The sequence below is a fragment of the Hylobates moloch genome, unplaced genomic scaffold (assembly GCF_009828535.3).
Source record: "Hylobates moloch isolate HMO894 unplaced genomic scaffold, HMol_V3 SCAFFOLD_1, whole genome shotgun sequence".
NCBI lineage: Eukaryota > Metazoa > Chordata > Mammalia > Primates > Hylobatidae > Hylobates > Hylobates moloch.
This window is the reverse complement of record NW_026652276.1, coordinates 166824480-166836897: the sequence shown is the minus strand read 5'-3', so window position 1 is coordinate 166836897 and position 12418 is coordinate 166824480. Positions and strand designations below refer to the sequence as shown.

Sequence of the window (12418 nt, the reverse complement as noted above, 5' to 3'; positions counted from 1 at the left end):
AGGGTTGCAGCGAGACATGAAAACCAAAGAAAAGCAGCTCTACAATGGAACCATTGATGTAAAGGAACACACACACACACACACACACACACACACACACTTCAATTTTGAGGCAGAAGAATATAGACTGAGGTTGACATGCAAGGGCAGAGGGTTGAAAGTGAAGAATGGACTCCAAATCAGGAGTCAATTTTTCTGGTGTAACTACAGCTTCAGAACTAAAATTAAGGAGCTGTTGAGATTTTCTACCTGACTTGGATAGGAAAGCTAAACTAGGAGTATACCATGAAACATCTTAAATACCAGGCTGAAGAGGGGTTCTAAGTCTTGCAGTCCTTGGACCATTACTGAATAATTATGAACAGAGGGGGAGAAATTAGAGATTAGAAAACAAGTCTAACCATGTTCTGTAACACTGAACTCAGCACAAAGAAACTTAATGTGACTGAATATTAGGAGAATAAATGTTTTATTAATGATAAAAACTTAAACTAGAGGTGTGGCAGTGATACTTAGAGGAAGAAAAGTGTAGCATCTACAGGAAAAACTGGAAGTAGTCTGAGACTTGATAAGAGAGAGGAAAGACATAAATTTTACTGAAATAGTTAAACATAAATTTCAGTGAAATGGAATAGTTAAATATTTCACTGAACCAGGTACTTTATTTCTTTGAGAAATAAGTCCTTGAGTTTAGATTATCTGTGTTATTCTGGTACAAAGAAATGCAGTTTATATGCTATTTTAAAAAAATAAACAGGGACTTTAATTTTTAACAAAGACAGAATCTTATACCTCAGGTATCCACTGGTACCCTGGAGGTACCAGGCAGCTGTGCAGAGCTGCAGGCATAGGCTAGGAAGTGCTGCCAGCTTCAATGAGGTATATGTTGCCTTGCCAACTTGTATTAGGGACATTTTTCTGTATTCTGTGATCCACTCTTTCTTCCCTGAAACATTTTTTTTTCTTAAAAACAAAAACAAAACTACATTCTAATCAGACAACACTGTTTTTGAAAAGCCAATTCAAGAAAATTACTGTTAGAAGTATTGAGGAACAGATACTGATAACATTTTTTCTACTGATTCTTTGCCAATGTTCTATCTTCATGATTCACTTTTAACATAAAATTTTAAAGATCTCAAACCTCTCTATATTGCTGGTTTTCTAAATGTATAGGGGAAGCCAGAAACATATTTTAATATGATTTTCTGTGTTTTGATACTAGAATTGAAAACAAGTTAGTATCATTATGAAAACACAAAATCTTATCACTTGGTTTTATAACACTTATTATATGAAGCTCTGGAAGATCACATTCACATGGAAAAGCACATAGTTGTCACAGAAATTATGCTTTTAATTAAGTAAAAGATCCATACCTGATTGGGATGATTACTTATGTACTTGTCATTCTCTACTAGACACGACATCCTTGAGGATAGGGATATGACTTATTTGTCTATGTGTCTTGAAGCTTAGTGCAATGCTTGGCATATAACAATCAAAATTGTTTTGCATGAATGACATTTTAAAAAATATAACACATAGAACTTACCATGTACCAGACACCTACCCAAATGCTTTACAAATATTAACTCATTTAATTCTTATTCTACAAAGAAAATTAAGGCATGGAGAGGTTACATTATGTATCCAAATCACACAGATAGAAAGTTATGGAGCCAGAAGTCAAACTCAAGCAGAGCTGTGCCACAATTTGTACTCTTAACTTATATTATCTCTAAATAAATGCTGCTGTTAAGTTGTAAAAAATACAAATATGTATATAAATATATAATATAACCCATCATTGAACTTAAAAAGACCTGGGTTCAAATATATTTTTAATTTACTTGGTTCGTGGCTTTGAGCAAGTTCATTAATCTAATGGGTCCTCAATTTCCTCATACATAATAATAATAGCTTGTAACTCACAAGGCTACTCTTAGCTTAAAACATAATTTTTGTAAAAGTACTAGATTATCATTGGCACCGGGTATATGGTAGTTAGTGTGCCAAGGGGAATGATGCTATTTTCCTCTTTCTCCTCTTTCAAAAGGGTACGTATTTGTACCTTACACATTATACAGGTCTTAAGCAAAAGGAGATGAAATTGTATGTTTCATCAAGTACTATTTTCAACATCTCTTAAAGCTAGAGTTCATTTACTAAAGCATTTTCTGGATGGGCAGATCAATTTCAAACTCAATAGCTTGTTTTCTGGATAAAAAATGTTTTTCCAAGAAGCTGTTATGGTCTAAATATCTAATATCAAATATTAAAATATTTTTCTTCTAATTGTAAGATCAAGTTATACATATATATGTATGTTTATACATATATATTTCTTTTTTTTTAAAGAAAAAACTATTTGACCAGCAATATAACAAACAGCATTTATTTTTATCAAAAGCCTCCCACATCAATGAGTTCTACCAAGTCTGGTGGAAACCCTCATGGTCAGTGGCTCTCAATCCTGGTTGCATATTACAATCACCTAAATAAATACATCAAATTGCAGACCCTTTCCACAGATATTCTGATTTGATTGAATTGGGGTAAGGTTGAGCATCCGTATTTTTTGAAAGTTCTCCTATTAACACTAATTTGCAGCCCGAGTTGAGAATACTGGTTTAGATTATCACTGAAACCATTACCGGTCTCCTATTTCCATTTCACTAGGACTCTAATAAAAACCAACAGTAGATAATATTTTCATTCATGTTAACATTGACAGAGTCTGAGAGGTTCATCAAGAACAGAATTGCCATGGCACAACTAAACTAATAGTTAGCTCCCTTTCTTCAACTGATTAGAGCAAATGCTCTCCATCCACCATCAATCATTACCTCCAGTTTCAAAATGAGAAACAGAAGACGTATTTATATCAGCTATTTCTTTTTAACTTTGAGAATCATGAAACAAAACAACTCCAAGATTATCTATGTGTTCTTATAAACTGGTTATAATGAAGATTTCTTGTTTACTTATTGTGTTGATGTAGCCAATGAATAAACTTAGAACATTTTATAATATGACCAGATATTATTCTTGGGCTATAGTTCACAAAATAAACAACAGGTTAGAGGCATTGAACCAGAACAAATCCTGGCTGATGGATGTTTTGAGTTATGTTAAAATATTGAGTAGCAAGGAGTATCCACTGAGAATACCAACTTAAACTGTAAAGGTTTAACAAATCTAATCATCTTAGTTTCTCTCATAATACTGCTGTATAACCAGCAATCTCAACTTTTTAAAGCTGAGTTATTTTACTACTGAACTCATAGGCTAGCAATATCCTATTAGAAATTACACTTTATAAATTCCATAATACTAAAAGCATTCCTACTTTGTCCTTAATGGTAAGTCAACTGGCCCAAATACATAAAATATTTGCTTTCTATGATCATTTAAGACAGACTCAAACTCGGACACTCTGTAATTTAAAGATTAGCTTTAAGAACTACATTGTAAAACTTTGACTTATTTTGAACATTTCACTTTCAATCACAGAATAATTTCAACAATTAGCCTTACATAGATAACTTGATTCCGGTTAACCACAGCCAGGAAATAGGGTCTCCTGAAGATCGGCAAGTGAAACTCTGCGTTCTCTTCTTGCATATATCACATAGTATTAGGTTAAAGATTTCATATAAAACTTTTCTTAGGTAGATTTGCTAAATAAAGTCTGTATGATAGTTTACTAATCTCAATTGTATTGTTGATTTTTGACTTGGACCTCAAGGAAAATGAATGTTTTGAGAAAAGGAATTAATTTGTTACAGCTTTTCTTGATGTCTTTCACCCAGGCTTGGGAAGAGCATTATGAAAAAGAGTACTCTTTTGGAAACTATGCACACAACATATTTTTCCTAATAGGTGTGAAGAATGGCTGCTATGCATAAATGATTGTTGGAAAACAATTCTCTGTAAAACATGACTTAACAAGCAACTCCATTCACTACTGTGCTCATTTCCAATATCCAGAACAACCATGACATATCTCATAGATGCCGATATTATCTGTTTGTCAGTTAATAAACACCCTTTGGGAAAATTCACAACTTTAACCCCCGTAATTTTCCTACCCAATAAGTTGGAAAATAAAACTTTTGAGGGAAAATTGATATGAACAACATAGTAAAAGTCACAAGAAATCAGATGATCCTTCAATACGAAACCATAAGTTGTTGGCTCTTCCCAGGACGCCTATTTTTCTTTTTTCTTTATCAAGGGTAAAGTAAAGCATCTAAGACCTAGCTGACCCTACATGAGAACCACAGGCACCACAATCAAACCACATTTCTATAATCAAAAAGCAAGGTGCCTATAGCACCTGCACTGTTAAACATCCCTTGGACACCCCAAATCGTTAAGTCCCGCTCATTTCCAAACCCTCCTTACCTGGAATTCTGTCACTGGGCGGCTGGGCACAGCTCAATAGAAGCAAAGGGTGTTCGCAGGTGTGGCTCCAGGGACTCTGGCGCTCAAGCCTCAGCGCCCATCTCCTGGGCCGGAGACGTCCGCCGCAGGGTGAGGTGCAGACGTGCGCACCTCTCCAACCCGGGAAGGTCCGCCAGCCGCGCGGCGCAGCCCACCCAGAGGCTGGGGGGCCTGGCTTTCCTAGTTTGATGTGAGAGCAAACTGCGTTAGTCTCAGTCCTCCCTCTCCGCCCCTCTCCTGGTTTTCTGACACTTTAAATCTGTCTTAGGTGGTTCAGACCCAAGTCTAGGTTGTATTATCAGCTAAAAGACAACTGTTCTTTCCCCTGGCTTGCTTTCTACCCCTCCAGAGTCCGGGAGGCTCACCTTCCCGGCGCCTTCCTGCGCTCGCGCAGCTGTGAAGCTGTGCGCAAACTTCTCCTGACTTAAGAGTCTCAATCCTAGCCTGCGCTCCCGCCCCACCCCCACCCGCCTCCCGACAGGCGGCAGACGAGGTGGCTGCAGGATTGATGAGAGCCAGCCCCCCTTCCCAGACCCCGCCGCCCCAGTCAGCCCCCTCCTGTCCCAGGAGAGGGAGGGGCGAGCTGGTGAGCTCCGTGCGCCTCGCGCCAGCCCCAGTCGCCCCGGCCCGCGAGTGGGGCTGAGCTCGCGGCTGCTGTCTCGCTCCAGTCAGGGCTGGGGCTCACCCTGCGAGTCCGGGAGACTAAAGCGCCGCGTAAACATAGGAAGCAGGCGAGGGACCCGAGTTAGACCTTGAGTAGGGAGGGAGAGGGGGGCGACAGTCTGGGCTGGGAGACAGCTTTCTGGGAGCCCTATCCCCTCCCCGGAGGATGCAAATTCCGGAGGGAGGTGAGTTTCCACAAGAACCTTACCTCAGAGACGTTGTGACCCTGGCTTCTTCAGCACCAGGGAGCCTGTGGAGGGAGGGTAGGTAGTGGGCTAGGTAGTGAAAGTGGGGTGAGGGCGTGGGAAGGCGGCTGGCTAAGAGCTGGGGTGCTAAAAGGAAAAAAGCTGAGAGGAAGGAGATGAGAAGAGACACTTTGGGGGTCAGGCAAGCCCTGGGAGAGCGTCCGGAGTTGGGCGGCTGTAGGCTGGGGGCATAACTTGGATTTGGAGAAAGAGTGCCCTCCGTGTAAGGGACTGCTGGTGGGCACAGTGTTTTAGGGTGAATGAAAACAGAGAGGACGGCGAGGGAAGACGGGGATATGGGGTGCCTGACTTGGTGCCCGACACTGCGACTCCTCTTCTTTCCCCCTAAAGCCCTCGATATCAGCAGGAGTCCGGGACAATCCAATTCCAGGCGGGGCGCAGCGGAGGCTGGCAGGCGCGCCCTGGGAGGCAGGCAAGTTGATTCCAAGGACGAGTCACCCTCAACCTCTTTTAGCCCACAACTGGGTGGAGCAAGGCAGGAGCCAACACTTTTTTCCCTAACTCTGTTTAGGCGGTGTTGGACTAAGAAAACGACATCCGGTGAGTCCCGGGATTACAAGGTGGCTGTGCACCGTCGAGGTTACTAAACACTGTCTCCTTGGCAAAAGAAATAATAGCAATCATTTAATAGGAGGGGAAGAAAGCCAGACGGCAACAGCACACTTTCCCTGGTGATCTTAGGTTCTCATAAGCACACGGGACAACACCGGGTGACAGAGAAGGAAGTGTCCTCTGAATGGAACTGCAGCCCTCACCCAACCATCCTTGGAGCTCTTCCATGGAAACATCAGTGACTGTAGGCAAAAGATATGCCCGTTTTATTTTGCATGCTCATGCCCCACCCCAGAGAGACAACAGGGACCCCTAATTTGTGTAGTTGAGGCTTTCAGGAGATCCAGTGGAGGACAGACAGACTCAAGGATCAGATCAGCTCTCCCACCCAACATTCCAGGGATTTTGTTTTTCCAGGCTCCCTCCTCTATATACTCCCCCCTTCCCTGCCACCTCCAGTCTGGTGACCCAGAGGGCTGTGTGTGACTCACTGTGCATTCAAACCCTAAGGCACTGCCTCACTGCAGAGGAAGACTGTACAGTCCCTTCATTCCCAGGATAAGTGAGAATGATGTTGTTAGCAGTAAGAAATGTGACTAGGAAAGGAGGCTGGGCAACTGGGAGATAAGGAAGCCTCGAAAGGTACACACACACACACACACACACACAAATACACACACAGTAACTTAAACAAAGCCTGTATAAGAAACCCTTCCGAATTCAGAATTTAGATACGAATCTTCACTCCGTGCTGGGTTGGGTTCAATCTGTCTTGGGTTCAATAGCTCCCTGCTTTCCAACTGCTCCTGACCAGCGAACACTTGACCATGACCTCCTTTAAGAATTCTCTTTTGGATTATTAATTACCTTCTTTTGGTGCAAACAGCAGAGAAATATTAAAGTTGTTTGAGAGTCTCCTATGGTCAACTGCTGGGGCTAAACATTGAGAATTTCTCAGGTTGTAGCCCAAGTCACTGAAATAACAATGATTCAGGGAGATGATTGCTGAGTAGAAAGTGTTGCCGCCCTCGGCATTGTGTGATAGAACAAGTACAAGGAGATTTTTCTGCTGGAGGTTAAATCCTAGGGCAGCCTACCTGATACTGACAACCAGTATTCTGAGAGCAGGATGGGCTTGATTCTATAAATCTAATGAACATATGTGGGATGCAGCCCTTAACCATAATGTAAACAAAGCAAAGTCTAAAAGTTATTGAGAAAAATGGCATGGGTGTATTATAAAACTTTAAACTGTTTGTGGTCTAAGCATAAGCAACCTTAGCTGATTAAAGTGTGAACTGTGTTAGATACAATATTGGGGGAAACAATGAGAGTTCTCTGTAGGCAGAATATTTCAGGGAAGGTGACACAACAGAAGCAAGATCAGGGATGAAGCTCTCTGGTACCCTAAGAAGATTAAATTGACTTCGTCAGTAACAGATATTTATTGAACACCAAAGGGGTTATGTACCTGTTGGAAATTCTTGGATTTTACAGAAATTTAACTCTACTGATTTCTTAATATTATCACAGTATTTTCTACATGGACACAGTGTGGTAAGTTTTTGGAGGGTGGATGTTAACATGGGGATGGTCTGATAAGGGGAATTGGCATTGTTCTGAAAATGTTATGAGACCCATTACTGGATCTTGAAATCAAGTTAGTGGGCATAAGTAACATTTAAAAAGTGAAGTGGAATAGGATAGAAAATATCAGAGTTCATCACCATTTGAAAGCACAAGAGTGGTTTCTTGAAACTTGTCTTATTTCTCTCTCTCTCTCTCTCTCTATCTCTCTCTCTGTGTGTGTGTGTGTGTATGAAATTGCAAAGTAAAATGTATTTCTGTGAATCACAAAAATATCTTAAGACACTTGGTTAGAATAAGCTATTCTTCAAGTGGAATACCTTATATTTGCAAATAAGCTTTCAAATGAAATTAGTTCATCAAAGGGGCAGTCAGAAAATAAACATCTTAAAATGTGGTAGTCACACATTCCTGGTACTTTTATTGATTATTTATTTTAAAATCCCCTGTCTTTATACTTTGCCCCCTTCTCTCTGTCCCTCTTCCTCTTTAGAAAATTTCCCCTTTGGACAGTTACTAATTTAGGGAGAAATATTCTGTGGATCCTGTCTACAGACTTTTCAATGCAAACTCCACTTCAGTTATGAAACCCTCCATCCTCATTGCTGAGGGTGTGAAGTTCTGCCACTAGCAAAGGGTTATCTGACCTCTCAACTCCGTCTTTCCGAGCAAGGTTTGCCAGAGTTTGAACCATACATACCACTTTCTGGACATTTATGGTTCGAGAATTCAGTGACTTTTCCTTAAAAATCACTAAAGTTTTGAATTTCAGTGAATGGAGGGAAGATTGCCCATTATTAAAGACTAGCTCTATTAATATCTATTCCTGTTAAATATGGTTAATGTGAGGGAGGTCACACTTTGTAGAGACTGAAAAAAGTCATTTAATTCTTCTTGGAAAAAAATTGTTATAAGGTTAAATAGAGTTTATTCTCTTTTTAACAGGAATTTAGAGAAAAAATTTCTGGACTCTCTCAGGAAACCAATGGTTAACTTGAATAGCTCCTTATCAGCAAAGTTTTCCTTACATTGAAATCCAGCTCAGTCCGTTATGCTTATGTGTTGGTAATTTAGTACATATTTAACACCACATAATGTCACAACACACTTGGCTATCCACTTATGGGGGACCCAAAAAGCACAATATGCAGCTCCTACCCTCAAGAAGCCCACAGTCTATTCAAGAACATTTGTTTCCTCCTCTTGTAGCCTCCTTCCAAATAGACAACAGCTGGTAATTATTCTTTATATAATTACTCTTCCTAGATTTACAGGCCTCACCATGACAGGTCAAATAATAATTTGCCTTAGTGAAAAATAAACGTTTTCCTTTGAAAACAATTTGAACTTCGACCTGATAAATCATGCTCTCTTGAAGGAAGTGTACTGCTTCGATTTTCCACCTGTCTTTCAGAAATAGGAGGTGGGGTACTTGTAAGTCTCTCTTCTCTCCTCATCTTTCCAAGGGCGTGACATGGTTGTATTTCTCTAGAGAACGTGTCTTTTGGCATGGAAAAAACAAATTCCACTTGAACTAGGAAGTGTCTTTCCAGATTGTACTTACATAAACTTCACTTTGGTTAACTGTTAACTTAACGTGTAAATAACTCAGAGTAGGAGGAGATGGCAGGGACTTACACCATAAAGCAGCAGTGGAAACTAATTGCTCCATCTCTGATGAAGTTCTGAAATATCCATTTCCTATATTTTAAATAAAATTCTAAAGGGAAACCCAGGAGCCAGAAAAAATACTGCAGAAGCAAATGTACGCAGACATTCATTCATTAATTCATTCAACAAATAATGAAAAATTGAGGCCTCAAAGCTTATATTCTAGTGGGAAGAGGGAGATAGGTAATAAACAAAATAAGAAGTAAACTGTTAATTTCAGATACTGACAATGTTAAAAGATCATTGACAGAGGACTGAGAGGCAGGCATGGGGTAATGCTATTCTAGGATGGCCAGGAAAAGCTCTCTTTGAGCTGAGATGTAAATGAGAAGCCAGTCATCATGAGTTCCGTAGTAAAATTCTCATGAAGTGCTGCTTCACCTCCCTTTAAATAAAAATAAATAACATTTGGGTCAGGAATCTACTCTTTTGGGATTGTGATATTGTATGTGTGTGTATGCACACGTGTGTCTTTGTAAAAGGCTCTTTGTAATTTATTCCTATTTAGTCAGTGCTCAGGAATCTAGGAGATGAGAGGCATGAGATAAGTAATGATAATTTTTCTGTACTTCTGTGTTGGTCTATATAAAGTTAAATTAGGAAAGAACCCTCACATGGCACTAACTTTTTAGCTTAGATTGTCTCAGGATATGTTTGCAACATGCTAAAATGCAAAGAAATATGGAACTTCCCCCAGAACTAAAGCAAAACTTGTCTTTAATGTCTACAAGTCTTACTTTTCTGTTTTCTGATTACAAATCAACAGTTCTATTAATTTTGCCTTACCGAACATCTACTATGTGCTGAGCATTTTATTAAACATCTTAATGCATTTTCTTATTTTAACTCTATGAGGTAGGCACAATTATTATTTGCATTGTACAGATGCAAAGACAGCACAATAAATGATTTGACAAAGGATTCAAGATTCTAACACAGGCAGTCTAACATATATATTAATACATATTCAGCTAATCCTTGTTCAGTTACTAACAGATGTAAGTCTACTTATAGGTAAAAAAATAGCCAGCCATAAGATTATTTTACTAGGCAATTCTATACGTATTCACATATTTTTAAATGACAACCAAACACAAATCTTTCAAACAAATAATTTCCAATTCAGTCACAAACTGAACACCTAGCCATCTGAATAACAGAGAGTTTTGTCTTTTCACCTGAGTATAGGCTAATGGAGAAGGCATTTAAACAATTAATAAATAAAATTCAAACATCTGCAGCAGAAGTATTTCCCAGTGCCCTGGGAGCTCAAAACAGAGGGGATTAATTCTGCCAGGAAGATATTTGCTTTTACTAGTTATCGTCTCTCTGAAATGTAATACCCCAGCACCAACAGATTCTGGTGTGAGTGAGTGTTAGCAACACAGAGCTACACATGCTCCGGAAATGGACTTTTCCTTTTTTACTATAAGAGGTGACATTTAAAATTACATAGTAAATATACGTGAATGAAATCGTGTAACAGTGGAATATGTTGTCCACCCAACTTTTCTTTGGACATTGCATTTAAACGTTTATCACAGATTCTTTCTACTCCATAGTTCAAACAGAAATGTTATTTGGGTGACAATTTGTATGGCTGGGGCATTTAAAGCATAGAAAAGAAAATGAAATCAGTACAAAACACTGAGAAAAGATATTTTTAAGGCAAAAGAAAAACAGGAAGTGTAACAACCCAATTGCTAAGTTGGAGGCCGAAAACATACGAAAATGTTGTAGAATTTGGGATCTGCTGTCCCATCAACACCAGTCCTGGCTGGCAGGAGAAGAAGGAAAGAGAGAACAGAGCGATTAAGTTTAAGCCCTTAAGGGCTATGAAATCAGATGAGCTGCTCTACTTTTTGTAGGCTTCTCTAATTTTCAAAAATCCTGTGATTCTAAATGACTGAAGAATAGGCCCATGATAGGCATTTATAAATACTTCAGAAATTGAGTTTAATTGCATATATTACTCAGAAGGGAAGACGATGAGGGTGCACAAATGTTTCAAAGATAGAAACTGAAAAGAGAAAGGGAATCTTTCACCACAAAGAGAAAGAAATGACCAGGAACGAGGGAAGGGTTGGAGAGGAGAAAGGAAGTGGAAGAGATGTGGTATTTTATCCCGGGGGTGATTCTTAAACTCCCCTGGTCACTGAGGTTGTCATTCTTAAAAGTTGATTACAAAGTACTAAATTGATTACAGATTACTATAGATGTTGTGGGGAAGGAAGTGAAAATCACATCTTCAGAAGCTCACTAACTGCTTCTATCACTTTAGCTTCAGCTTTTACCAGCTTTCTCTTCTCTACTTCAAAGGGGGGCAGCATTTTCCCATGTCCTCTGTATTCCTGCTCTATTTAAAGAATCTTTTCTCTCTGTTATTGTTTCTTTCAAATATCTCTTCATATTTTACCTTGTCATTTAACCCTTTCTGATATTCTTTTCCCATATACTCAAAATCTCTCCTCGTACTTGATGCAGCCTGCCTTCACCCTTCTAAAAAATACCTGTTTTCTTTTTTATTACTCAGTGATGAGCCACCTAGATTCTCAGCTTTTTGAAAGCAGCTCTATAGTAAAATATTATTTAAAAGGAAATATTTTTATCTTTATCATGAGTCTGAGTTGAAATCTTCATAAAAATGGCCAAACCAAAATCACCCACTGTGATATGTAGAATGATAGATTTGGTTAAGGGATTTAGGGTGATGTTTTAATGTGCTGCAGATGACCTAGGGATCTTGCTAAAATGCAGATTCTGATTTTCATGTCAAGAGTGGGGCCTGAGATTCCACATTTCTAATGAGCTGTCATGCTGGTGAAATGTTCATGGGTCGTCTTTTAAGTAACAAGGCTTTAGAATCATTCCCCACAAATATGCATATCATCTTATAAACTTTATTCTTTTAAAATTTGGAAATATACTTTAGTCTATAAAATACGTTACTGCATGACCATGGAAAGTAGGACTAATTCTGGTTTTCTTTCTCTCAGAAATATCTTCTGAACTATCTGTACTGGGAATATGGAGGACAGCTGCCCTAGGAGAGAGGTGGACATGCCCCTTGTGGTGGATGAAGTTGGGAAATAAATTAATTTGTGGGGGATTTTATGGGTGTGCTTTATTTTTCCTGGAAGGAGATTTATTTTAAAAGAACTAATATCCCTGAGAGACAGAAGGGAGTATTGGTGGTGGAGATGGTTGGCATTAATGGTGAGATTGGTGGT

General features: G+C 39.2%; 1 protein-coding gene across 2 annotated transcripts in view; it reads right to left on the bottom strand.

The window, feature by feature from the left end:
• The window catches only part of CALCR (calcitonin receptor), a 152782-nt gene extending 147935 nt beyond the window's left edge, over positions 1–4847 (bottom strand). For both annotated transcript variants that reach the window (XM_032753485.2, XM_032753486.1), the window contains exons 1-2: positions 4815–4847; positions 4411–4629 (exon numbers count right to left, since the gene is read on the bottom strand). The gene's annotated coding sequence lies outside the window, so the exon portion shown is untranslated. The remainder of the gene's footprint in view (positions 1–4410; positions 4630–4814) is intronic.
• Between the last annotated feature and the right edge of the window lie 7571 nt (positions 4848–12418).